This window comes from Peromyscus californicus, unplaced genomic scaffold (assembly GCF_007827085.1).
Source record: "Peromyscus californicus insignis strain IS unplaced genomic scaffold, ASM782708v3 Scaffold_15__1_contigs__length_86483966, whole genome shotgun sequence".
In the NCBI taxonomy this organism is placed as follows: Eukaryota; Metazoa; Chordata; class Mammalia; order Rodentia; family Cricetidae; genus Peromyscus; species Peromyscus californicus.
This window is the reverse complement of record NW_026294447.1, coordinates 44,960,546-44,985,515: the sequence shown is the minus strand read 5'-3', so window position 1 is coordinate 44,985,515 and position 24,970 is coordinate 44,960,546. Positions and strand designations below refer to the sequence as shown.

General features: G+C 37.6%; 1 long non-coding RNA gene across 4 annotated transcripts in view; it reads right to left on the bottom strand.

The window, feature by feature from the left end:
• Nucleotides 1-24,970, bottom strand: part of LOC128110819 (uncharacterized) — a 153,526-nt gene that overhangs the window by 5,889 nt on the left and 122,667 nt on the right. The window contains exon 3 of one of the 4 annotated variants that reach the window (XR_008218340.1): nucleotides 6,253-6,315. The exons of the other annotated variants lie outside the window; for them this stretch is intronic. This is a non-coding gene — a long non-coding RNA (uncharacterized LOC128110819). The remainder of the gene's footprint in view (nucleotides 1-6,252; nucleotides 6,316-24,970) is intronic. 4 annotated transcript variants of the gene reach the window in all.

Here is a 24,970-nt window from a genome sequence, read left to right as displayed (position 1 = left end):
TTGGCTGTTCAGAAGGAGAAATCAGCCTCTTTTGGCACTACTATGAGCATCAGGCATATGCTAAGAACTGTAAAATAAAGTCCAAATTATCTCTGCATGTCTTTGTTCTCTCTGAATTTTCTCTTCAGAAAATAGATTGTAGCATGACATTGGCCATGCTCACTGAAGGCCTGAGGAAATCTGTGCTCTGAGACATCACAAGTTTTGAAATACTGGAATAGTAACAATGTATGTTGAAAGTTGTGAGACTGGATTAGTAATGTGTGGAGCTCTAAAGAGATATGTTTGGGGAGATGCTTTCCCAGACTTGTGTAGACACTTCATGTCAAGAAATTGTTCATAACTAGAGTATTTGTTGTTTATGGCAGGATATTGCTATGGAGTCCTGGAACTTGCTACCTGTACCAGGCTGGCCTCAAACTTGTGGTGATTCTTTAGGCTTGAACCCCTGAAAATGATGACTATAGGTAACCTCCAACAAGCCCACCTGTCCTAGAATTCTGAAAACACAAGTGCAATTAACACTGGATTGAAAGACATCCTTCCTCTTTCCCATAAGCTACCTGTGAACCCAGGGCTAAGGCTAGCTCAAAGTTCATTTCCAAACTCACAAAAGCATTACACACAAAGTTGATGCTTTAATTTCTAATTTGAAATTTAAGAAGTTCAACCTTCATATACTGTCATATTTATTTCTGTATATCTGTGGTCATGTTAGTGCCACATAGGAGGTCAGCAGAAACTAGAAGCAGTCCGCTCTCTCCTTCCACAAGGTGGGTCCCAGGGATGGAACACAAGCTTCCAAACTTAGCAATATTTATTTACTTGAATCATCGTATTGGTCCTTCGTAGTAAGATTTTAGTAACAATTTGTAGATTGCTATTAGGGATTTCCAAAATACCCCAAGGACAAGGACAAATATTTCATTAAAATAAATTTCAGAACCTTGGTGCTGCAGTAGCACAAACAGAAGACATTTGTGGTGGTATTGTTTTCCTCAAAATATTGTGTACCCTCATAAACTTATCTGGGGTCAGAGAACAGAACAGCCACTAGATATAGAGGCCAGAAAATGGTGGCACACATACCTTTAATCCTAACACTTGGGAGGCAGAGATCCATCTGGATCTCTGTGAGTTTAAAGCCAGGCTGGAAACAGCCAGGCATGGTGACTCATGCCTTTAATCCCAGGAAGTGTGGGCAGAAAGCAGAAAGTTATATAAGGTGTGAAAACTAGGAACTAGGTTGGTTAAGCTTTTAGGCTTTTAGCAGCAGTTCAGCTGAGATCCATTTGGATGAGAACTCAGAGGCTTCCAGTCTGAGGAAAAGAGATCAGCTGAGGAATTAGCTAGGTGAGGTGGCTGTGGCTTGTTCTACTTCTCTGATCTTCCAGCATTGACCCCAGTACCTGGCTCCAGGTTTGTTTTTATTATAAGACCACTTAAGATTCATGCTACAGACATTCTTTGGGAAAATATAAGCATGTATGCATGTACTTCTCTGATAAAAGATAGTCAAATATAAAATTGTTTAAGGACAAATAAAAATACTGAAAGTAATATCACAATATAATTTAATTGATACATTTTTAGGATCACAAAACTGAGCTATCTTATCACTGCAAACATTTCAGAATCAATGAAATCTTAAATGTTTCTTGCTATTGACTGCAGTAATGTTAAGCCCTTGTAAACTGTGGCAGGAGTGACTTGCAAGCAGGGAGAACACTTACCACTTTAGGAGAAAGCTACAGAAGTCAGTATTGTACTGGGAGATTGGAGAAACATTTTTAAAAACACAATTGAATCATCATGAGACCCAGTGATGCGAACTGCAGCCTGCCTGCCAGAGATTGCACTTCTGAGGCTATTGATACACTCATCACTCTGCCTTTATACTTATACTTCTCATCTTACATGTTCACTATGGATTTGCAAGGGTTTAAACCCTAGTATTTGTGCAAAATGTACTGAGTGGAGTGTTTTTACTAAAAAAATAAAAATAAAAGCCTGTTACTCATGAACAACTACCTGGGAATAAATTTTTTCCAGATGTGTCCTCTCTAAAGATCTTATAAACAGAACTTAGGGGAAAGCCAAGTTAGATAGCAGAATGTGTGTGTCAAAGCTATGCCGAGCAGCATAGCATGGCTTTGTCTTATTTTCTTTCTCATAAACCTAGACTAGAGATAGAGGTTTGCAAGCATTTTGCAATGTTAACTTACTGAGGACAACTGTCTTGTTCTACCATGCACGGTGGGGTGTCCTTCAGATCTAGAAAGATTTGTACTTATCATAACAGGATTTTCAAGGATATTTTCTCTCATTTTAGGAACAAAAATGGTTCAAGTGCTTTCATTAAACTGGTTGTTAAGCTACTTTTTTTTTTCTTTCCTTTTGATATTGATGCCAGCATTTAGGAAAATTCTGACATAAAAGGAGAAAACCCCAGGGTTCTTTTTCAAATATCAGCTGCAACTATCATGAACTAAACAGATGAATACTAAAAAGTCATTCTGTGTAGTAATGAAAGTGACACAGGTTGGGTGCAGGCCAGGATCAGGGGTCAAATTTGTGTGCTATTGTTAGTGGGAACACTGCAAAACCAGTAATGATTTTAAGGAAATGAAGACAAATATGAGAATCATTAAAGTCTCAAAACTCAGACATCTAGATGACTTTCTATCCTTCAAGTCAGTCACACTGAAGTGGGAAGAACATGGGTGACAGCACCCACATGAAGAAAAAGCTGACATTCAGGGAGCTAGAACAAAACCTGGGGGGGACTTCATCAGGTGGCATCTTTGAGACTCCTACTGCTGGATGTTCCTGTCCATAGTTTCCAATATGTGACCCCTGAATTCTCAAAATCTTGTAGAGTGTTTTTAATGCCAAAGTAGTTTTCTAATACTAGTATCATTTGTGCTAGAGACACAGAAAGTATAATAGACAAGACAGCAGACACCTCAAGATGAAAGGTTGTGGGTAACCACTGTGTCCTATAAGTAAGTAGGTTAAAATTAAATATAAGATTCACTTTAAATTGTGTTTGATGGTAAAAACTGAACATACTATGACTATTGGATCCTTTAGTGTATGACATTTTTATACTCTGTTTGACCAAAAAAAAAAAAAAGTGTGATTATACCACTTGGAGACTCTCCTCAAGTGTGATGGTAAACTGAAGAAAGCATGGGTATGCACTAATTGAAACTGCCAAGCTACACTAACCTCTGGCATATTATAACTTCTTGAAAAGTAATCACCAAATAATATTTATTGAGATGAGCAGGAAGCCATTGTCCAGAAAATAAGTGAACCCTTACTTGTCTTGTAAAAACAACATAAAAAAAAAAAAAACTATACGTTGTCCCTGAGAAAAATGGGCATTTAAGTTAAATTCAGAGCAGGTTTTGAAAACATGTTTGAGTCACTATGAGTCTGTCAGCTTCTCATGATACTGGAGATTGTGCTAGCAAATATTTTTTATCTTATTAAACAAGAAAATATTTCAAAATATTATTTATTATGCCAGGGTTTTCCATTGTACAATGTATGGTGGGATAAAACCATGTCTGTCCAAAGACCTACTCAAATGAACAAAAGGCCCTAATATTAAAATTCACACAGCAATTATGTCTCTCCGGACATGACTTGGTTTGCTATGGACAACTTTGAACCCTGAAAGAATCCCACTAACTCCTTTACTGACTGCATTGCTGTTAAGCAAAGGCAATGATATAACAACACAGGAGGAGAATGAAGAAGGTCCACCTAGTGTTCTATTTCCATTTAATCCTTCCTCAAAAATCAGGAGAATCAGATACTCTTGGTAGTTTTTCATGCCATGAGAACTGGAATAGAACACGTGAGTGACTTAGATATGGACTATTTTTACTGTTTTGGCCAGAATTTTATTGTCCCTCTCTCTATTTCTTCCCCCACTCACATCACACACACACACACACACACACACACACACACACACACACACACATGCACGCACACACAAAGCATCTATGGAACCACACATGATTAAACTCCACTTATGCCAGAGAGTCATTTAAATGCTAATACAATATACTTAAAACTGACATTGCACCATGCAAAAAGATCAATGGTAAAATACATGCTAGTAACTTAACTTCATAATTTTCCTGTAACTTACAATGTCCTCAAATGACATTGTTTAAGGAAAAAAATGACTGAACTTTAAAGCAAAAGCCTATGCTATTTAATTGTTTATAGTTTTATCAATATTTTGTCTTTTTTTTAAATGACTTCAATATTTCACTTTGTGCTAAGCTCCTGATATTGTATTGACCCTGGTTGTTTATAATGAATACATGAGTAAGTAAACAAATCTTTTAGATTTGGTACTTTTTGATGCTGAGGTATTAATTAGCAGTTATGTGGGTACTACCAGCTGCTGAGTGATGAGTTAACCACTAGTTGAATGTTTTTGGAGCTTTCACTTTGCTGTCCTGGACCTAGGAGGATGAAGTCAGTAATAATAACCTAGTTTTTAGCACAGAAATCAGCAAGCAGAAATGTTCTCCCCTCTCAAGATACTATTGTTTAAAATTTACAACACACCACTGTGCATAACTTATGTAATCAAAATCTCTTTGAGGAGCACAATCACTTTTAAGAATGCAACAATTTCTGAGGCCAAGAAGAAGTCTGAGAACTGCACTTTTACACAACATATTTTTAAAAGCTGTTGAGGATGGGGCTTGATAGATGGATGGGTCAGCAGTGAAGATTATTGGTTGCTTTTGCAAAGGATCCAGATTTGGTTCCTTGGACTCAGATGGTAGCCCACATCCATCAATAACTTCAGTTCCAGGGCACCAAATGCCCTCCTTTGACTTTTCCAGGAACAGGAAACCCACCCTGCGCACATGCAAAAACACTCATGAATCTAAAAAATAAATAAATAAATAGCATTGTTGTTCCCTAAAATTGCTCAGTAAGTAAAAAACTTGCTATCAATCCTGACAGCTTTAGCTCAATACCTGAAACCCACATGTAGTAGGAAAAAGCCAATTCTGGCATCTTGTGCAATCTTCATACACACTGTGGCTCACTTGTGCAAGCAAATACACATCTAAATAAATAAAATGAACTGTGACAGGGCTCACTAGCCACTAACTTAGTCCCTCAGGTTTTCTCATTGGTCGTCTTTCAGGTTCAAATTAAAAAACTGACTGGTTGGTTTGTTTTTAATCCAGAATCCCATTATATTCCCTTTGTTATTCTCCAGCTCACTCTCAACACACACATACACACACACACACACACACACACACACACACACACACACACACACATACACACACACACACACACGTGTGTGCACACACTTCAGGCCCTAGAATCTTGTGAATCAGCCACTCTGACTCTAGCCAACAAGGGAAGAAGAGGGGGAAATAGTCTTTGATGTGACAAAAGTTTCCTATAATGTGATGCTCATTTAAACTGTTAGTGAGTCATGATTTTAGCATCAGTACCTGGGCCATTCATGTAAAGCAGTTCTAACCTGAATAACATGTTAAAAAGTGCATCGAGTTTGAAATCAATGCAGGAACCATTGTCAAAGCTTTACAATGAGAGTATAAACAAAATTACCCCTTTGCTTCTAACTGTAGTAATATTAAACACACTGGCTCTTTTCACAGTTTTGCTTTGAAATTAATTACCAAAGTCCAATCCATTCCTCAGCAAACGTGGAGGCAGCAATTGTTTCCAGTGCTTTACTTAAATGTGTGGGATGTTTCTCAAAACCTCCTCTATATACATATCTGTAAAATGTAAAAATCTGTGTAATCTGTATACTTTAAAAAAATAAATGAAAATTGGGGGAAATGTACCATGGTTTTCAATTGCTTTCAATTACCATTAAACCTTTCAGAGAGTGATTTGCATAATGTTTCATAAACATGTAGGCAGATTAACCTTTTTTAGTTAATTTATTCATTAGCAGTAAAAATTCAAAGCACCTCTTATGAGAAAATAATGTCGTGCTGTTAAATTACATGGAAACAAAGCAATTGGGACATACTTGCCTAAGTTCTCACTGTGTCAGAGCACAAAAGGAGTGGAAAGGAAAAAAAAAAACTTTGCCTGTTAGCCGAGTGTTGATTAGATTGCCAGTTTGTGAGCAATTAGTGGTATTACTAGAAGATTAGGTGAAGTATTAATTAGAGTTAGGCCAAATGACTCCTGGGGAGGAAAGATACTTCCACTTACTCTGTTGTTGTTGATGCAGGTGGGCTCCGGAACCTGAGGCATGTCCCTCCAGCATCCCCTCTCCTGTGAGCATCAGCAAAACCAAGACCTCAGCTCAGGTCTTGAAATGACATATACATGTAAACTCTTCTGTCATTTTATGACAGGATATATAAAATATTATATGCACTATGGAGAATGAGAAGTCAGCACTCAGCATGGAAACAAATTGATGCTGGAAGCATAGCTAGACTCAAGAAAGTTATAGGTGGTCAATAGACTTCAAGAAATTAAATAAAAGACATTCCTCAGGTGAGGAGTCTGTGGGTAATTCACTTGCCATGTAAGACAAAATCAAGGCAAATTAAGAACATGTCTTCTGCATAGAGGGCAGAGACTCCAGTCACAACAGCAGACGGGAGGATGGTCCTACAAATTGCCACATTTGAGAAACATGTTGCCTACCCAATGACAATCGTAGCAGGTTTATTTAAACAAAATTAAGAATTTTGTCAAATGGTAGACAAAAATAGTGATGATGTTCATGATGCTCATGATGTTGATGGTGGTGATAATGATATTGATTATGAGGATGAAACTAACAAGGGTTATATGCCCCAGCTTCATTACAACTCGAGTCCCTCTCCCCCCCTCTTTACTTTTACATCTTTTACTATGTGATTTTCTGGTCCGTACCTGAGTCCACCTTTCCCTTAAACAATTATTGCTATTGGTCTATAATTTGAAAGTGTTTCACAGCAAGTACCATTAATCAAAATTCTTTAATCTTCCTACTACTAGATACTAGTAATTTTTTCACAGATATTACCCACAGTAATAACCTCTAAGAATGAAGCCTTACTTGATCTTATGTATGCACTTCCTTTATAGAATCTTCTACTCTCTTTTACACAGTACCAAATTCCCTGAAAAGATTTTAAGTTTCTAGAAAATTGAACTTTTATTTTACTAAACTTTATACTTTCATATGTCCATCAAGTTGTTTTCTACAATTGTGTCTAATATCTACCTGTGGTTAGTGTATACTTACTAGATTTTCTAAATTTAAACTCAAACTTCAATTTGTATCTGCTTAAAATATCAATTTTGGCAAATATATTAATTTTAATAAACATCACACTATGTCCAATAAGAAATAAAATTAACAACAGTTCTAATCCATTGCAATTTCTACCTAAAATAGTCCATGACTTAATGTTTTGTTTGTAGCAACTAATAATTTGCTATCTGTACATAGATGCTTCCTTATTTCAAAGACATGGTAGTCACTGAAGGCTAAATTCAAGCAGGCAAAACATAAGAAGTATATCTACATTCAGTTGGTCACCTGCTCTAAAAATGAAGCAGCTGTTTGGATAGCCACTCTCCCAAATCAAGCCTTCCTTCTATCTTCTAATAAAAGCAGTATAAATTCTTTCCTACCTCCAACCAGCTTTAATTTACAGAGTGCATACCTGCTTTGTATATCTACCTAGCACCAATCCTTTACTGCCATCTTGGTTCCTCTATCACTTCTCCAGCTTAATTCTCCTCCAAATATATCACCCCCAAGACAGGTCCCAAGATCTTCAGTATTTTTGCTTTACTCAATCAATAAGTAAATCCCAGATTTCAAATCTACACTTAGGGTATGTGGACTCATCACATCATTCAGCCTTTTCTGCAGTGGTGACACTCTGTGCCAGTCCAATAAAAAGATTTGAGGCTAGGACATAATTTGGTGGGAAAAAAATCAATTGCCACCAGACTGAAGAATGAAGGTCAATACCTAGGGCCACATGATAAAAGGAAAAAAACAGTTATGGTCTCCATATGCACACACCTTGATACACACACACACACACACACACACACACACACACACACACACACACACATACACACACACACACCACAATAAAGAATAGATTTCCACAATTTAACTATTTTTTTAATTTCTTCAAAATTTTTTGAGATTGTGATTTATTATAATATTTTTTCTTTTCTCTCTCCAAACCCTCCAATATACCCTTCTCCATTTTCCTTCAAATTCATGGTTTTATTTTTTATTAATGTTATTGTATACATATAACATATATGTATAGGTATAAATTAAATTTTAAAAGAGGTATACATGAGAAAAATTTTAATAAGCTAATAAATTCATCAAAAATGAATTTATTAAAATGTATTAAAATATACATATAGACTAGAGGTATATAAAGCTAAAACAAATTGTAAGAGAGTTAGCAAGTTGGCCCAAAAGAATCCTATTGGCCTTTGCAACATGACAAGTCCAGACTATAAAAAATTCATTCTAATTATCATGGATTATATTTATATAATATATATATAATTATATATTACATTCATATTATATATATTATATTCATGTTATCTGGCCTTCCACACATAACAAATTCTTCCACAAATGACCACCTATATTCTGATTTATAACTTCCCTGAAAAAGAGAATTGTCATAAAAGTGGGCCCTTAGGATATTGTGAGAGATGGTAATTCTTGTACCTCACTTCTGAAAATTAGGAAATGGGAGGGTATTTCCATGGAGCTGAATTATGCATCCCTCACAATTTGTTTCTAAACTGTAAAATAACAAGTTAAGCTTAGCAGTTTCAACCATTTATTGTTTTGTTAACCTAAAACAAAATAGTATAGAATGAAAGACTTCTTAATTAATAAATACAGACTACATGCAATTTAATATTCTATGTTTCCTATTTTTATATGCATATCCCTTCGTTATGGATGGAGAAACCTAAGCACAGAAAGATTAGGTAAATTGTATATGATTACTAAACTAATAAGATAATAAGTTTGCTGAGAGGAAACTGGACCATTTTGCTGAAAAGTCCACTACATAAAAGATTATGAATTTCACTGATCTGAGCAGTGACAAGACAACAGCCCAGTGCAAAGGGCATGCTATTGGTGAAATTATTAAGGCCACTCCACGTAGTTAAAAGGAGATTTATTTAATGGCGTAACTTACAAGTTAAGGGATAGGTAGGTTGCTGGGTCTGGAGTGGGCCACCCATCCAGATCTCAGGTCTCCAGGTGCCTCCCTTGGCCACGCCTTGTAGGCGTGACAGTTGCCAATGTCTCAATGGGGGTTGGAACTTCCAGATCAAAGCTAGAATGGCTACCCACTACAGCATGCAACTTAGAATATGTAAACAAGGGTTTGAATCCCACTGCATAACCGGTCATGTGAGCTTGGAAAAACCTACTCTTGAATCTGTGAGCCTAGTTTCATCTTCTCTGAAATACTGTTAATATTATTAATATTTTAGCATTATGAGAATTACATTAATGTATCTTTGTAAATGCTCAGAAAACCTCTTGAGAATACATACTATTTTCATCAAATAATTATAGTAACTTGTCCTAAGTATTTAACAGATAAAATGGCTTCTTTGATGAAATGGCTAAATTCTATTTAAAAAAAAAAAACCCAAATCCCAATTCTGTGTTATTGTGAAACTTCAGCCTAATGTATCATGTTAAGCTGGGTATGTTAAACAGATCCTCCAACGAACAGTCATATGTTAAAAATGAAATAAGATGATTACTGGTCATTCCAAGGTTTTCTTGAAGGGTGCTCAAATTGTATCAATTGAACTAATTACTTTCTCTTCTGCTACTTTCAATCCTAATTTATGAATATTCTTTGGTTTTAGCCTTGTGGGGTTTGTGGGGGTGTGTTTTGAAGTGTTTTGAGTGAGAATAGCTCAGTGTATTTGACTATTTTGCCCTCAGTTAGTGGAACTCTTTGGGAAGCATTAGAAGGTGTGGCTTTGTTGGAGGAGGTTTTGAGGTTTCAAAGCACTTGAAACAATCCTAATACTCACACCCCCCCGCCCTCTCTCTCCCTCCCTCCCTCCTTGTGGATCAAGATGTGAGCTGTCAGATGTTCCTGCCACCATAGATTTGCTCTACCATGAAGTACTCTAATCTCTGAAACCATAAGCCCAAATAAACATTTTCTTCTATGAGTTGCCTTGATCATGATGTTTTATAACAACAATAAAAAAGTATCTAATGCAATTACTAAATACATACATACATCCTGCAGAATTGTTGAGGCTAGTCCTAATGGATCTACAGTATAATTCATTCACCTAAGACTGAGGGATCATTCTAGAAGAAAGGACAAAACATTGTAAGACCCAGAAGAACAAGGTATTTTCTATGAGATTGTTTTCTAGAAATGTCAGAAGCCATACTCATGATGCCTAATGGAAATGGCTGTCTAAACATGAACTAAACAAGTATACACCAACATCAGGCATGGTAATGTGGATGGGTAAAAGCTCATGAGGAAGCTCAAGAGGTCTCAACCTTAGAAAAAGTATGAAGACCAACTAAGGAACTGATTGGCTATCCAATAACAAATAGTCAACCCTAAACACATACACACACACACACACACACACACACACACACACACACACACACACACACACTAAAACTATGGCCTCCTATTGTTTTTTCTACTAATCTCTTGCCCCATGTATTTGTTTTCCCTACAATTATAATGGTCAATTTAAAAAATAGACAAAAGTTGGAGACTCAATGGATAAGAAGAAAGAAAAAGGACTTTGAGTTTGAATTACCAGCACTATTGCCTGTCCATAACCCTAGTATGAGATGTGAAGATCTTAGGACCTTCTTGGACCCCCAGTCTAGGTGAAAGGGTAATATTCAGGTTCGGTGAGAGACCCTGTCTCATAAAATAAGGTGGAGAGTGATGGAAGAAGATACTCAGCATCTTTCTCTGGCTTTTCCATGTTCATGCATGGACAAACACCTGTGCATACACATTTGCATACAATGCATCCTCCATGCAAACGTAATAAAAATAACTCAAAAGATTGAAGTTTTATTATTTTTTTCATCATTGGAGAAGAAAGACCTATTTAAGGAATACGTCACAGGTTCATACTGGTCCCATTGTTTGCTACATGATTACTTTCTCCTCTGAACTGCCATTCTTCTTTTCCATGCTATCTTTATTTAATTGATTGTTTATTATGTGTCTATTAGTGTGTCTGCCTTGTCTTCATAGCATCATTTTCACTGGTTTCCGAGATGCCTACTTTGGTGGATACTGCGTATTGTCTGGTTGATCATCATCTGTTTACTGCAGACCAGAGAAGGCATGCCAATAGAAAAGGTCTCTGTCAAGGTGGTGATGAAGTGACATTACTAAACACCACACTTGAAATGTTAATGTGGGACCAACCCATGTTAGAAATAAATGGGTACATGTCCCATGTTTATGTGGCCAATACAGCTGCTTGTGTATCTCAGAATTTCTCATGAGCAAAGTAAGGTAGATTTTGATATGGCAATTATAGATTCAACAGTCTGAAGACCTTTAACAAAAATGTAATTTTTCTATAGAAAATGTGGGTAGAGGCAAGCATAATGCATCAAGGAAGTAAATAGTTGGCACAAGTTATGATTCAGTCTTCAATCTATAACTAGAGTAAGATTTTCCTCATTAATATTGTGCTAATGTATGTAGAAGAAAAAACCTATGGCACAAAAATCAGTCTAGCCTCACAGAGTATTTATACTTCGTGCTTATACAATAGTTTTATATCTGAGGATTCGGTTCATAATTACATCCCTACAACTTTTTTGTCTGACCGTTTTTCTTTACTTTCAATTAATGAATTCACACAGCTGCAACTGTTTATGTATCAAAAATGTATCTCCTCTAGCAACTTGATTTCATTTGAAATATTAATATATATATTAAACATTGTACAAGTTAGTGGGTTTCATCATGACCTTTCCTTACATGTGTATGTCATGGTTTGATCATGTTTGCCTTCCAATCCATGCCATTTCACCTACTCCTCTATCTATGTTGCTATCCTGGTCTCTTCAAATGAGCCTTTGCTATAAAAAAAAAGATAATAGATGAATATTTCCAGTGTAACCATTAAGTGTTTGGTGATTCACCAAGACAACACAGTATGATATTTTGTTCATTCCATGTAGCAACAACACCAATAAAAATTGAGCTATGTGGTCACTTTAAAAAGAGGCAGCACCCCACCCTGTGAATCCTCACAGGCCCTGGATCAGTGGCATTGCATACCACTACAAAGAACAAATATGTGAAGAAGTTGGAAACACAGAAAAATGGAGTAGTGAGCTCTATTGAGAGAGGCAGAACTGGAGACACAATGGTGATGACCCATGTTGACTCTGAGCCAAGCCCTCTTCTTGGCACCGGGGAACATGGCAGATGCCTTTTCCTGCTCTCATGGAGTTCAGGGTCAGTTGGTGAAGACAAACTTCAGAGAGGCAATAATAATAAGTAGAATTGACTTGGTGCCACAAAAGAGGCCAGGAACCTTTATAGAGAAGCTTCAGCTTCAGTTTCCAGCACGTCATAATGGAGGGCCGGGCATGAGAGATTCTGAAGAGGCTCCTCATGAAGCCATGCTTGGGCGGGACAGGCACCACTAAAATGAGCAAGTACATGGTGGTGGTAGAGATGGCAGAGAAAGAAACAAAATGGTATGTTCACTATGAAGAGAGGCAGAACAGGAGATGTGAATCTGATGAGGAATAGCCAGATGTGAGTAGCCTGTGCTGTCACCTGAGGCCATGGAGATGTCCTGGTCTGTGGTGCCATCAAGGGCCATGTCCATGGCCCTGTAACAGCAGGGGTCAGAGTTGATATCTACAGCCTATATTACCACCAAAGGCCATGCAGATATTCGTGATGTGAGCTGCTTCCTGGGGTCACGTTGATGTCCAAGGGCTTCTGCAGAGCTGGTCGACCCCTCACTGGCCTGGGCAATACAGTGGAGCTGGCCTTGGTGGTGGTGGACACAGTTGACTCTGGCCCAATGGTAGGAGTTCAGGAGAGCTATCCCAAACCCTTATAGGCTGTGTGGTGGCATGAGCATAAGAGAGATGCACCCTCCCCCCACTTCATCCCACTCTATAATCCCACCACCACCCCTCACCACCTAAGGAAGGTGGGAGAGCTGCTGTGAGAACAGGAGAGACGGCACCACCCCTCACACTACAACACTTGGAAGAGTGGCTCCACACCCCACCTGGGCAACACACGTAGCACTGGTTCTGATGGCATGGATGCAGGTGCTGACACAAGCCAGTGCCTCTGTGGAGCTCACTATCTCAGCCTCAGAGAACAAGGATCACACAGTGGAGAACCTCATCAGGATGGGGATGGCTGCCATGATCGTCATAGTCATTGGGATTCTGGTCTTTGAGGGTTGGGGCAGCCAGAGACAGATCCACCATGCAGCTGAGAGGTAATCAGAAGAGAAAAAGTAAATCTTTCAAGGTTCCAGAGTCTGAGAAATAAATCTGATGATTCAAAAAAAGAAAAAAAAAAAAAGAAAAAAGAATGCCCAAGGGCTTGAGCACAGGAGGGCTGGGCCTTTCCCTTGCATGGGCATTGTGGGAGAACCAGCCCTGAGATTGTGAGCACTAGAGAGCTGGCTCCACCCCCTATCAGGTGCAGCAGATGGCCTCTCAACTGGGCAGCATGGGAGAGCTGGCCCTGGAGGTGTGGATGCAGGAGAGCTGGCCCTAACCCTTACCTGAGCTGTGCAGGAGAGCTGGCCCTGCCCCTCACAGGCTGCAGCACTCTGGAGAACAGCTTCAGTCCCTTGCCTGTTGCTGCAGGCAGGAGAGCTGGACGCACCCCTCATCTGGGCAAAGTGGGAGAGCCGGTCATGGTGGCCTGGGCTTAGGAGAGCGGGTGGTCTGACCAACACAACTACCACCCAGGCCCAAATCCAGGGCTTTACAACTGGCCTATGCCAACATCTACACCATTTAAGAACTGCTGGGAGATGGGAAGAGGGTGGCCCTGAAAAACCAAAGCTGCAGGATCTCCCATGACACAGGGCAAGAACAGGATAGCTGATAGGAGTCTGGAGAGAGTCCAGTATTGATAGTTCCAGAAGCCAGAGGCTTCACACCAGACCAATGAGTCATTGCAATAAGCATTTGTAAGCAAATTTGTTTGGGCAAAAGGGTATACTTCCAGACACACTGTGACATATCCACCACAGCCTCCACAGTGAGATTTTTTTCATTTTAATTTTTATTACTTTTACTTTTTGTTTTCTTTTGGAGGGAGGTTGCAAGGGTGGAGGGAGGATGAGTGGGATTGGGGTGCACAATATGAAATTCACAATCAATAAAAAGGTTTTTGTTTTGTTTTGTTTTGCTTTTTGTTTTGTTTCGTTTTAATGAGAAGAGACACTACCATACCAAACCAAACAGGATTGCTGAGGCACAAAGTGAAGCTATTGAGTCAATTGACCAACATTTGCTCCATCACAGCCCAGTCTTCTTGGGAAAGAGCAGACATCACTGCATGACTTTGGAAGCTTGGGCCCTGGAGCATAGCATCTAGCTATTGATTTCAGAGTCCTCCTCACATTCCAGGTAGTTCTTATGTTTCTGTGTTGATGCATTATGCAGCACACTTCTATCACACTGCGGTGTAACCACATCTAGAACTTGGGGAAAAAAAAAAAAAAGAAAAGTATTCCCTGACATAGAAGAAGATGATAAAGATTTTAGCATGAAAATGGAAACCATTTGAGTTATGAAAATATTTTTAATAAATCTTTGTTAGCTGGGTGGTGGTGGTGCTTGCCTTAAATCCCAGCACTCAGGAGGCAGATCTCTGTGAGTTCTCCAGGCCAGCCTGGTCTACAGAGTGAGATCCAGGACAGGCACCAAAACTACACAGAGAAATCCTGTCTCGAAAAACAAAAAACAAAAAAATGAAAAAAGAAATCTTTGTTAATACTGACAGTTCTAGGGTTGTTGTTTTAATTTGGGAAAAAAATTTGTTGTATTTTACTTAATGTATATTTAATACAAAACTAATATTAAGAGGGTCTTTAATTTCCATTTTTTTCAGACAAAGTCTTTGATCTGGAGTTATACACTGTGTGTGTGTATGTGTGTGTGTGTGTGTGTGTGTGTGTGTGTGTGTGTGTGTGTGTGTGTCTCATTACAGTATTTAAACCATGGATTAAGGGCTGCAGAAAGGATTCAGTCAGTAAAGAGGTTTCCCAGTAAACATGATGGATGAAGATCATCATGCTTTAAGATCTCCAGCACTTACACTAAATAATAATAATAATAATAATAATAATAATAATAATAATAACAAAAGAAAAGAATAAAGTACAAATTGGTACAGCAACTATGGAAATCCATGCAGAGGTTTCTCAGAAAACTAGAAATTCATCTGCTATGTTATCCAGCCATACCATCATATACCCAAAGGTTCTACACCAAACTCTGGACATACCTATTCATCCAGATGTATTCATGCATTATTCACAATACTCAGAGGATAGAAACATCCTATAATTCCATCAACTGATGAGTGGAAAATGAAAATTTACTATATTTTCACAATGAGATATTACTCAGTTTTTATGAATATGAAATTCACAGGTAATTAGATAGAGCTGGAAACAATCATTCTGGGTGAGACAATCCAGACCCAGAAGGTCAAAAGTCCCATGTTCTTTCTCACATGTGGATGCTGGATTTGAATTCACAGATATGCATGCTTTAATTTTGGAGTTCCTATAGACATTAAAAAAAAAAATTAGGAGCCACGGCAAAGGACGACTTTTCAAGGAAAGGGACTAGGAGTAGTGGAAGATGAAAGGTTAAATTAGGGTTGGGTAAGCCTAACTTAGGTAAGCCCAGTGTCAGGAATTGGTTACCTTTTCTGGAATTGACCAGTGAAGCAGTGAATCTCAATAGGCCCCCAAACACTGAATGGAAATTGCATGCTTTTTCCAATTCTGTTAGTTAACCTATGAAAATTGAAGGGAAGACTCCAATGCTGAAGACAACACACAGCTAGGTTATAGAATATGGAGAAATAGAGCTGTTACTGACATGGAAACATCATTCTGGCTAGCTTTCACATTGCTGGAAGCTGCTATGGTAACTTCAAGTATATGATTTGAGAAGAAAAGCGATTGTCCATCTTATCCAACTGCGAACCATAAGGACTGACCTAGTAAGACATGTCCACTGGTACAATAATAGCATGAACATTACAGAAATAACTAACCACATCCAGATTGAATTTAAGTCCTGTTCCACAATATAAAACCCTCACATGGCACCATTATAGACTGAAGAACTTGTTGCTAGACAGGCCATAAGCCATTGGGGAAAACCCACTGCTATCATTCTGCTAAATACTAATTACACTAATTTCTAATGACTTATTGTTGTACTAATAAATCAAAGCATTTCTCAAGCCTCCTCAGAGAAGCATCTTATAGTAGATGGCTATTAACCCAGATACCAACAACTAGCCAACATGTAAAGAATGAAAGACTGTGGAATATTTAGCTGTAAATAGGACATCTATGTCATACCTCCACCCCCTAAGGCTCAGAGAATCATTGCAGAAAAGGGGACAGAGAAGAAATGTAATCCTCAGATGCAGTACGTGGATACAAGGAATACTGTGTCTTTTGCACACAGTAGGGCAGCCTGTACAGGTAAACTCACAGCAGTTGGGATACTGTCACAATCTGTGCAACCTCAACTCAGACCAAATTCCAGCATGAGCACTGTGTGCATGAAGCCCTACCTTCCACAGAGGGAGACAGAGTCAGTTTTCTTTAAAAGTATAGCCCCAGGTCAGGCAACCATTCTCTAGAAAAAAAGGCCACACATTCAAAAACAGATGGGCAGCACAAATTTGATTTGACAAGCGAATAAAAAAAAGAGCTGAGGACAAGGATCTGGGTGAGTAAAGAAGGGGTAGTGGATCTTGGAGTTGGGGTATAGAGTGGATATGATAAAAACACATTACATGAAATTACTTTTTTTAATTTAAAAAAATGAGTTGAACTACCATACTTGTTGTTCTAGCAGAATTTTTGGATCTTTCTGGCCACTCTTGCTGTATCACTGAGGTCCAGTTTCAATAAGAGATCTTGTCTCAATTTTTTTTGTTGTTGAGACAGGGTTTCTCTATGTAGTTTTGGTGCCTGTTCTGGATCTCACTCTGTAGACCAGGATAACCTCGAACTCACAGAGATCTGCCTGACTCTGCCTCCCAAGTGCTGGGATTAAAGGCATGTGCCACCACAGCTCAGCATCTCAAATTTTATGATTAAAAATGGTTAAGAAGACACCCAGACCAAACCTCTAGCTACACATCCATACACATGAACATGTTCTTGCATACACATACAGCATATACCATACACACAGAGAGAAAATAAAAAAAATTAAAACCCACAGTTTATTGAGAAGTCATTTTTGGAATATGACATTCTTTAAAATGAAGGATCCCATACAATCACAATTACTTGCCTAAAATTTTACCACAGTAAAATGTTCTGACATTAAAATATTTAAAAAGAAAGTTAACTATATCTGCACATTAATTTGATGCACAATATATATAAAACTATATTGTACTCATTGGCCAATAAAGATTGTGCAATATTACTTGGTAGAAATTCTTACTATCACAACTTGACTCATTTCAAAGTATAGTCAATAAAAGTTTTTAATTTGCTCCTGAGAGAAAGGTTCATCAGTTATCATTTTAGGTTTGCTCAAGGGCCTGGAAACTGGGGGTTGTCCTAGATGACCTTTAAAGATCCCTTCTAGTCCTCTGACTCTGAAATAAATTAAAGTTTTATGAGCACATTATGCATAAGCATCAGTGGATCTGGAAGACAATGAGGATGAAGTCTGTGCTCAGACTCTCCCTTCTCGTATTTATGCTTCCCATTCATTTCATGCATAACTAATTTCATATAGCAATTGGTAATCGCGTCTTGGTAATGACACCACAGGCATCACAAAACAATTGCAATCATGGCTGCAATTCATTGTAACTACAGCTAAATGCCAGCACTGCACTGAAATACCTCCCTGATCCACCCAAGAAAAGAATGAGAATAAAATGCACCTATAAAATGGTCACCTTCAACTAACTAGCTTGGAGTCCTAAGTAGTCTTGATTCCTGCTTATTTTTTTTTCTTGTCAGTTTAAAGGATATAAGAATGGTATATTGAGAGGGTGAATCCTATTTGTAAACTTTTTTTTTTTTTTTACAAAAGCAAAGAGATATACACTGCTTTTTAGTACTCTACACTAATGTTATGATGCTTGCTCAGTTTTCTCTTGTTTTTCAGATCTGTTGATGCATGTGTATGATGATATAATAAATAAAAGGGCATGTGTGCTATTTTGTCACCTGTTCTATTGAATCAACAGATTTGAGGGTAAGAAAGGATAATCGTGGTCATGCTAAGATGAAAAATTTGGTTCTTGGTTTTATTTTTTTTTTCTTTCTAGAATTTAAAGCCAACTTCTCTCTACCAATAGTATCTTGTAGGATGATCAGAGATGTCCTTATAACCCTCTATTAACTAATAGCTTATTAGGTGTCATTGAGTTCTCACAAATATTTTCTTTTAGTTCCATATTTTAAATTTTATAGTTATAAAATTCCACTAAACAGATGAAATAAATATGTCCTATCAAAGATAACAAACATTTCATCAGAGATCAAAGAATCCAAGTAATGCTTCTATTGTTACTAAGATAAATTCACTATAGCTATGAAATTAAATAACATCTTTTCAAATGTAATTCAGAACCAGATGTGTGTTAGTCCATGCTTTGTGCTAGAGACAGATACATCATGCCCTGGTGTCCTTCTGGATGAAGATGTCTGTTATTATGACAAATAACACTTTCCTCCAAATGGTCAGAGCATTGCACAGACTTTCCAAGCAAAGGGGTTTAAAAGACTATCCAGCAGGTAAAGTGCTTTTGTGAGAACCAAAGTTAAATGATGGAGGTTCTGTGTGTTTTCATTCCATCAATCTTTGTCCTTATACCTTCTCTTTCCACCAGTAGTGAAGACACTGCCTTCAGTTAAATAGTAACTGCATGCTATAGTTCCTTAACCTTCAACCAGTTAGGAATCTTAGGCATAAAAAGGTTGCTTATCACTCATTGGCTCTCAACCCATCACCATGGAAGAAGCAACCTGCGGACTTCCTCATTATATAGTATTGATGTTACTAATATTTAGGTTATATTTCTTTGCTTTATTTAACAGAAGTCCATTGCAAGTAATCCATAAATTAATCCAAGTAAAATTGGTGAAGAAGTTTAGGGCTTGCCACTTATTAAATTACGTCTTACTCGCAAAATAACCACCAGTTTTACTAGTGAACTGTAAATCAATCTGTTTGGTTTGTTGACCGTGTGTCAATTTTATTTCTTACAATATATTTTAAGTATATACTTTCGAAAATCAGAACAAAATGCATAAGCCTCATTACTTTAACTGACTTCAGTGTCTGAGCTTGTGTAAACTATGGTGATAAAGTGAATCCATGAGTAAATATGTATGTCACCATGTTCAAGGGAACACTCTTTGTGACTCTAATAGCTTCCTATGAGCCAGGACAACTGAAACCACACTGGACCAACATTTATAGACATCTGTCATCAGAAATCAATCCTCCCAGGACCAAAGAAGAAGAATGAAAGAAGAGCTGAAGATAAACGAGCTAGAGAATTCAGGCACAAACAGTTTTCTCCAGGAAAAAGAGGAAAACTGAAAATAGGAGAAATCATTTTGGTTTCTGAATGGCCAAAAGTTTACATTAACCAAACACATTATAAAACCACATGTAGTAGAATTAACGAGCTTTGAAGTGCCGAGGAAAAGTGGCAATGAGAACTTCAATTTATATTGAAGATACTAAAGCCATATTGCATGTTCAATTCATGTTAAAAAATATAATGCAAAATTAACATCAGATAAAAGTTTACTCTGGTGACCGGTCTAGCGAATACCCTAACTATTATCATAGAGCCTTTGTCCAGTGACTGATGGAGGCAGATGCAGAGATCCATGGCCAGGCACAAGGCTGAGCTCTGGAAATCCAATTGATAGAGAGAGGAGGGATTCTGCAGGCGGGATCTTCGAGATCATGAAGGGAAGAAGTGCAGAGATGATCAGCCACACTATTGGAGGCCCATGAACTGTAGACTAATGGTAGTGAAGCCCGCAGGGGACTGGACTAGACCCTCTGGCTACGGAAGATGGTTGTTTGGCTTGAACTGTTTGGGGAGCACCCAGGCAGGGGGATCCTTCCCTGGTGCATGGGCAGGCTTTTGGGAATCCGGTGCCTGTGGTGTGACACCTTACACATCCTTGGTGCAGTGGGGAGGGGCTTGGACCTGCCTAGGCTCAGTATGCGGGGCTCTGCTGACTCCCATAGGAGACCTTGATTTAGGGGCTGTGGGGCTGTGGGGTGGCTTGGGAGGGAGGGCTGGGAGACAGGAGGAGGGAGGAGGTGGGATCTGTGGGTGGTATGTAGAGTGAGTAGAAAATTTCTTAATAAAGAAAAGTGGGGGGAAAAGTTTATAAAAGTAGTGAAGAAAAGCATATCAAGAGTGGGTAATTTCAATGTGATTTTACCCAGGCTAAAATATTAATACTTATAAATACCAAATAAATCAAATTATTGTCCTAGACACAACATGTATCTATGAGATTTTTAAATTTTTTATACATATTTAATTCACTTATTTTGTGTGTACTTGTATATGGGTGGGATCATGTGTGTTACACTGCGGTATAGTGCTCAGAGGACAACATAGGGAACTGGCCGTCTCTTTCCACCATAATCAGTGGGTCCTGGAAATAAAATGAAATCAGGGCCTCCATATTGACAACAAGTGCTTTTATCCTTTGAAACATTTTGTGGCCCCCTTTTGTTCTCTATCGTTTTTTACAAATTTATTTTTATACAAGTGTCACCTGTCATAACACAACACTTAAAAACATAAAATTCCTAGAGAAAGAAAAATGTGTTGCCTCCTTTTCCAAACAATCAGAGCATTTAAAACCTTGTGCGACTTAAGAGTCACTAGTTATTCACTCAAAATCACATTTAAATTTCATAACAACCCTCACATTTTTTTTACTTAAAAATTGTATTGTCATGGAAAATACAGAGAATTACTAATCTACATGTGGCTGGACTTTGGTGGAAATTGCATTTTCGCTGGTGAGGAATTATTTTAATTCTTAAATCCTCCCTTAATTTTTATGATCCATGAAGTTTCAGCAATAATCCCTGGGAAACATGACTATTGAGCAGTCTTTAATGGAAATAAACTTTCAGCGTGAACATCTTAGAGTTCTCCTGACATTTTAATTTCAATAAAGGGTTTGATGAAGCTGTGAGGCTATTAACTCAAGGTACATGAATTCATGCATTTAGCCATGACTAAAAACTGAAAACTGAACATGTGTTTTTATAAGAGCCATGCCGTACTTTGACTTCGGTATACAGGCTGACCTTCCTTGGTAAGGCTATAGGACACGGATGTTTAAGGAATGAATGTAGTATTCTATGTAAAGTGCATCTAAACAAACTAAAAAGAGCTTAGTGGGTGAATCTGAAGAATGTATATCATCATTAAAGCTGACATAGAGTACTTTTTCCCATGTGTTTATGTGTCACTCTGATGGCTAGTCTAGTCTTGGTTGTCAACTTAAGTGAATCTGGAATCAACTAAAAGGCAGTCTCATTTGCATATTTGAGAAGGATTTTTGTTTTTGGAACAGGTTATTTGAAGTAAGAGGAACCACTCTACATGAGTGAAACACTTTTCAGTGTTAACCGAGACATAAGAAGATGGAAAAAGGAAACTGTGCTTTTTGCCTGCCTGCTTTCACTCTTTGTGGAAATTTTCTATGTTTCGTGGCTGCCAACACTGCCCTCATTCACCAATGTTAAAATCAACTTCTTCTGACTTGAGTGAACACTGGATACTCTCCAAGAATCCAGTAAGCCATCAGCACCAGATTAGGACTGTTGAGATATCCAGCCCCATAGACTGAGAACTTCCAAATTCTCAGTTTCTCTGGTGTCAAGCATTTTTGAACTACCAAGACAGTAGCATACAAGATTGCTTGTGCTCCTCTAGAGGACCCTGAAAAATATATGTAATAGATTTCTGATAGAAAAAATAACACCTCATAAGATGTCTTTGCAAAAGTTTATATAGTCTACATAATGGTAAACATTCTCTCTTTCCTTTAATTCGAATTTCAAAGGTCACAAAAAATGTTTACCTCTGCTTCAGAATAGTAATTTATGGCAAATGGACTTTAATGACATTGAAGTAACATTTCATATCACGGGAAAAATAAATTAGTGAAGTTCTCTATGTAATATGACACTTGTTGCTGATATGACTATTCATTCATATCTCGATTTGTTTGTTTGTGAGATGGTAGGAAGATAACCTCTTTAAACGGAGACAAACTCTTCCTAAAGGAAGGTCAATATCCTTTATTTGATTTGTTCTGCCATAAAATCTCCAATCTTCTCTGCTCAACTGGAATCACATAATTCCACTCATCATATTAGAAACTAATCAACATAGAATCACTATTAAGCTATGTTTACTAGATAATTAAATTTCCTAAGGCATATGGATGTGCAATAATTAAGTAATCTGTGCTACCAAATTTTTCTTTCATCTTTTTTGAGCCAAGGTTTTCATCACCAATTTCGAAAGACCAGACTAAAAGGATGGAAATCTTTGGAAAAGTACCATAGCAACCTGCAAAATGAACCAAGCAAGCAGTCATCCTGCTCAAACCTCTAGACGGTACTGTGATGCTTCAGCAAGAACTACACAATACCCAATAATGGAAAATACTAGAGAAAATGGAATCTCAGCTATGCTCTCTGCTTCTTAAAGGCAAAGAGTCCCTATCCTCTTTCATCTCATGGAGGAATTTCTCCCAGCCCCTGTTTATTTGTTGCCCCAGTTTCCTGGGAAAATGTTACTTTCTTGATCAACATGTTTGGTGAAAAGTGTGAAATATTTCAATTAAACACTGTTTCTCTTCTGTTAATGCATCTTTGCAAGAAGGGTGGAATTGGGTTTTTGTTTCCATATAGGTGTGGTCCAATGTTATCCTTCCTACTACGGAATTAGCTGGAGAAATTTGTGTGATTCTGAAGGAAAGTATCAGCAAAGCCATGTGAACAACAGAACTAAAGCAAATTCATGTAGTTCAATGTTTGGGAAGTAAAGATGATATTTAACATTTTACTTTATCTCATTCTCATGAATACCTTTCCATTAGTTTTGATTGTAAATGAAAACAAAGTATTAATTGTTGGTCATCTAAGATCAACGGATCCTCTTGGATATTAACATAGTAATCAATTTGAACTAAAGGCTAGATTAACATTTCATACATTAAAAATGCCCACTGTATTATGTTAAGAAAACCCAGGTACTTGTGAGTATTTGTGTGTGCATGCTATTCCTTTTGAATGATTTTGTGTCTGTAATGCGAACTTGTACTTGGGGAACCAAGTCTCAGCAGATGACACATTGAGCGAAGCTGGTGATGGAAAGAAATTGTCTTTTCCAAGCACTCACTTTCTTAGTTAATCTACTTTTTAATCTGATCTTCACTTTTCTTTTATATAAAGTAAATAAAACACCAATATAAGTAACTGCTGGCAAGGAGTAAATAAGACAATCTCTAGCACATTAGCGTATCTTCAGTAAATATTGATTTCTCTCTTGCATCAAACTTCCTTCATCCTCCCTCCAGAAGACCAGGAAACATATTGCCTAATTTCATGAAGTATGTAATTCTCCCAAGTTTTGCATCATACAATACAGGAAATTGTCCTGTCTATTTAACCCTTGATTTTAGGTTTCATTCTAAGTGTCATATTCTTGAAGGAGGGCTTTCACAACAAAACTTAGAGTCCCAGGATCATTATACTTTCTTTTCACCTCCTGCGTGTTGCTATACTGATTATAATTTTTAATGTCACCTATACTCTTACATTTCCTTGAATGGAGTTTATCCCCAATGAGAATGTAGCATTGGCAGGGGAGTATCTCAACCTATTTCCTCTAGTAATATATATTCAAAGTCTAGCACAGGCATCAAGTACTTTGTTAAATGAATCAATCAAAGGGGCAAAAGTGTTAATATTGTTTAAATAAATGTCATATGAAGGTAGAAGCAGACAAGACTTCTTCTGTCTGTTTAATTTAAAATATCAAGGTGATGTGTAGGAATATGAACAGGAATATGAACATGTTAATTCAAGAAACAAAATAACCACAGCTGAAAAATATCTTACCAGGCAAGCCTGATTCTTCTGAAGCCAATGAACGTCAACTATAATGGAACTAAAAATGTGGCAGCAAAAATTATGCCAGCGAGCCTACATCATAAAATTTATGTGTGACCAGCCACACTCCTCATTAAGTCTTGGGACCCAGTAGTAGCATGAATAGCTTCTGCTACTCAATTAAAATGGACAATATTTATATTCAGTTTGTATATCCTGAATATTATTCTATTTCTCAGAAAGAGTATATTCAGCCCTCTAAGCTTCCCTAAAGGCACACTTGTATATTCGAAGGAGGACCATTAATTCTGCTGTGTATGATCTGCTTGAGTCAGAGACCAATTTTCTTAATGATGTGATCCATATATTCACAGTCTCTCCCTTTTCATTTCCAAATTGTTAGTAAAGAGGCTGCTGTGATATCTAAAAAGCACTATTTAAAATACAGATTGTTTTACACAGGAAGCTATAAAAGTAATTCATTGCTTTTTTAAA